This window comes from Cyprinodon variegatus, unplaced genomic scaffold (genome assembly GCF_000732505.1).
Source record: "Cyprinodon variegatus isolate N-32 unplaced genomic scaffold, C_variegatus-1.0 Scaffold793, whole genome shotgun sequence".
In the NCBI taxonomy this organism is placed as follows: Eukaryota; Metazoa; Chordata; class Actinopteri; order Cyprinodontiformes; family Cyprinodontidae; genus Cyprinodon; species Cyprinodon variegatus.
In genome coordinates, this window is record NW_015151246.1 from 385,981 (window position 1) to 390,138 (window position 4,158).

Genomic DNA, 4,158 nt, shown 5'->3' on the forward strand with positions numbered 1-4,158 from the left:
GGGCAGCATAAAGCCCACTGCCAACATTAAGACAGAAAAAAGAAAGAAAATAACAAACCATCAGTTCAGGTGTTTTATAATATATGGGAATGAGGAAATTGTTTACATACCAAACTATTGTTGTTCTCTACTTCAAAAAAACACTTTAGATATTAAAATAGAAAACATTTCTTTATTTTATTTTATTTTTTTTTAATTTATGTTTAACACCTCATTTTATTTCAGTGTTAAATTCTGTTTAAAGTAACAGATCATTAAAAATGTCTCCAGACCTTTACTGGTTGATGATTTTCTTTATTCGGAGCCTGTTGGTTATTAATTGGTTCCCTCTGCTATAGGGGTTGGGGATGATGAACCTGCAGTTACAGGATTTAAAGGCTTTTGTTAGGTTTTTGTATTTAGCTAAAAATAAGCCCAAACACATATTTGAATTTCATACATTTATTCACTTCTTTCATATTGCTGAGAATGCAACAGTAACAAAATATAAATATTATAATATACAGATAGACTGGTTCCTTTAAGTGGCTCTTTTTTTTGATGTTTTGCTTTTTTTAAACTAGCAAAGAACACACTATTTGAACACCTGCTTTTGTTAAACCTATTGCATCACAATACTAATTTTCAAGGCTACTTACACTCCGTTGCTTTTTTTGTTGAATAAGCTCACAATTGCGTACGATTGATTATTCCCTCGTTTGTTGGACTTACTGTTTATTCTCCACCTGTGCAAATAAAAAACGAATACTGCCCATCTCTTGTGTTTGGCTTGGTGGATCTCGGCATGACATCAACTTCAAACGTAGATCTTGGTTTATAAAAGGTTGGGCACCCCTGGTGTAGGGCCTCCTTTTGCGGCCAATACAGCATCAATTCGTCTTGGGAATGACATCTGCACGGTGGTCAGAGGGATTTAAAGTCATTCGTCTTGCAGGATAGTGGCCAGGTCACGACGTGATGCTGGTGGAGGGAAATGTTTCCTGACTAGCTCCTCCAAAAAACCCCAAAGTGGCTCAATAATATTTAGGTCTGGTGACTGTGCAGGCCATGGGAGATGTTCAACTTCACTTTCATGTTCATCAAAGCAATCTTTCACCAGTCTTGCTGTGTGTATTGGTGCATGGTCATCCTGATACATGGCACCTCCTTCAGGAGATAATGTTTGAACCATTGGATGCACATGGTCCTCCAGAATGGTTTGGTAGTCCTTAGCAGTGATGCGCCCACCTAGCACAAGTATGGGGCAAAGGGAATGCCATGATATGGCAGCCCAAACCATCGCTGATCCACCCCCATGCTTCACTGTCGGCATGCAACAGTCTGGGTGGTACGCTTCTTTGGGGCTTCTCCACACCGTAACTCTCCCGGATGTGGGGAAAACAGTAAAGGTGGACTCATCAGAGAACAACATATGTTTCACATTGACCACAGCCCAAGATTTGCGCTCCTCGCACAATTGAAACCGACGTTTGGCATTGGCACGAGTGACCAAAGGTTTGGCTATAGCAGCCCGGCCGTGTATATTGACCCTGTGGAGCTCCCGACGGACAGTTTTGGTGGAAACAGGAGAGTTGAGGTGCACATTTAATTCTGCTATGATTTGGGCAGCCGTGGTCTTTTTTTTTTTTTGGATACAATCCGGGTTAGCACCCGAACATCCCTTTCAGACAGCTTCCTCTTGCGACCACAGTTAATCCTGTTGGATGTGGTTCGTCCTTCTTGGTGGTATGCTGACATTACCCTGGATACCGTGGCTCTGGATACATCACAAAGACTTGCTGTCTTGGTCACAAATGTGCCAGCAAGACTTGCACCAACAATTTGTCCTCTTTTGAACTCTGGTATGTCACCCATAATGTTGTGTGCGTTGCAATATTTTGAGCCAAACTGTGCTCTTACCCTGCTAATTGGACCTTCACACTCTGCTCTTATTGGTTTAATGTGCAATTAATGAAGATTGGCCACCAGGCTGGTCCAGTTTAGCCATGAAACCTCCCACACTAAAATGAGAGGTGTTTCAGTTTCATTGTCCAACCCCTGTATATACATATATAAACATATATGTGGATCCTGTTGCTAATCTGCAGTGTTGTTGGTTTGCTGTTATCAGTGTGATGCAGAGTCTGAGACATGATGTAGAGTTTTCTCAACAGTTCATCAGTCTGATGGCGGTGGGGAAGAAGCTGTTGCAGAACCTGCTGGTCCTGCATTGAATGCTGTGAAGCCTCTTCCCAGAGGGCAGCCATGGTGGGGGGGTGAGGGGTCATTGATGATGTCACGGGCTCGGGACACGCAGCGCTGGGATGAAATGTCTTTAATGGAGGGAAGAGGAGCCCCCATGATCCTCTCTGCTGTTCAGTAGGACCATCTGGTTATCCCACTAGAGAACTTTGTGGTTGTCTTGCTGGGAGACTGTCTTCCATGCCATCATTATGCCTGTAGTCCAAACCGGTCTTCAGCCTCTCTCTTGTCCCTCACAGGCTCCTGCAGCTCTGTGTGTGTTTTTTTATGGGGGCCCCTGATCCGCTGCATTATGTAAGCTGTCAGCCAGTGACCACACCCACCCCTCTGGGCCTCTGCTGGTCCATTCCTCTCTGGGTGAAGGCAGCTGAAGCATGTCTGGTGGAGCGGTGTCCTGGCTGGGCCTGGCTCTGCTGCTGCTGCTGAGGGCCCCTCAGGCTTCGGCTGCCCGCCCGCTGCTCGTCTTTCTGCTGGATGGATTCCGCTATGATTACATCGATCAGCTGCAGGAGCTGCCAGGCTTCCGGGAGCTGGTGGAGAGAGGGGTGAAGGTGGACTACATGACTCCGGACTTCCCCAGTCTGTCTTACCCCAATTACTACTCCTTAATGACGGGTAAGCAGTCCTCTCACCTCACGGTGACCATCCACAGAGCTGAGGGGCCCCATTAATGCTCCGGGGGCCACAGTCCCGAAGCTTTGGCCTCCTAAAGGAGACATTTCATCTGAGAAAACATTCATGAACTGAACGTTTGTCAAATTTGTATTTGTTCTACTTGATTTCGGTGTTTTAGTAAAATGATCCAAAGGAGGAAGGTTTTACACTAACAATAAGGAAAAATATTTTAATATTTAATACAACAGTGGCTGGGCATTCTATAAACCTGCTGAAATGAAGGACAAATAAACCGATTACACTAAATCTTCCTGTAGTTTTATATAAATATTATTTTTGAGATATTACTGCAGGATTAGTCTCAGAGCAGCACTGTTTGGAAACATTGTTTTCCTCTTGGTCATCAATTGCCTCTTCTACTTTTAAAGGTGTGTAGAAATGAAACACCTTAGTAATCTGTTTCCTTCCAAAACTGTTTATAATATTTAGTTTAAGAATCCTGAACTTGTTAAATGTTGTTTTCCATCATCAGGAGCTTTATGAAGGAAATGGTTTCAGTCTGCTGTGCAGCGAAGTTTCTAGTTTAAGGGGCGGATTCTCTCATTAGACCCGTTTATCAGCAGCTTGAATCAATCCACAGAGAACCGTCTCATTATGTCCTCAGCGTCCAGTGCTGTCTAAGACATGCATAACCAGGTAGTGAGAATAGATATTGACTCTGTTTAAATCACTGCATGCAACGACAGTGGAGAGGAAAAACTCCCTTTGAACAAGAAGACCCCTCAATCAGAATCAGAAGCAGCCTCGTTCTGCTGAGGCTGAATGGGGTTCAGGATCAGGATGTTTAAGCGTTGCTGTGTGTTGCACCATTCTTTAATAAAACATGGGATGGTTTCAAAGAGCTGACTCCTTTCCTCCCTTCTCCTGTTTACCTCAGACTCTCTTTGCTTATCTGCCTATATGTTGTGAAATACTTTTATGGACTAGTTTCTTCGGACTGCTGATCCATGCAGTTCTCTGTTAAATGAGAAACTTAGGAGTGAAACCTTTTTGATAATCATTAAATTCATAGCTTTATGTCTGCCATTTCAAGGCCAGTGGGCCCTGCAGGTGAACCATTTATTGGCAGGTTTCCTCAGAGGGGTTATCTCTCTGCAGCTGCACTGCTAGTAGATAAGCTCTTATCAGCAGGCGCAGTGTTTCTTCTCTGATTATGGGTCAGATGTTTAAAGAGTGATTGGATGAATCGATGACTGATCACCTTGTTTTAGAAAACAGATGACTTTAGAATGGATTGATAAT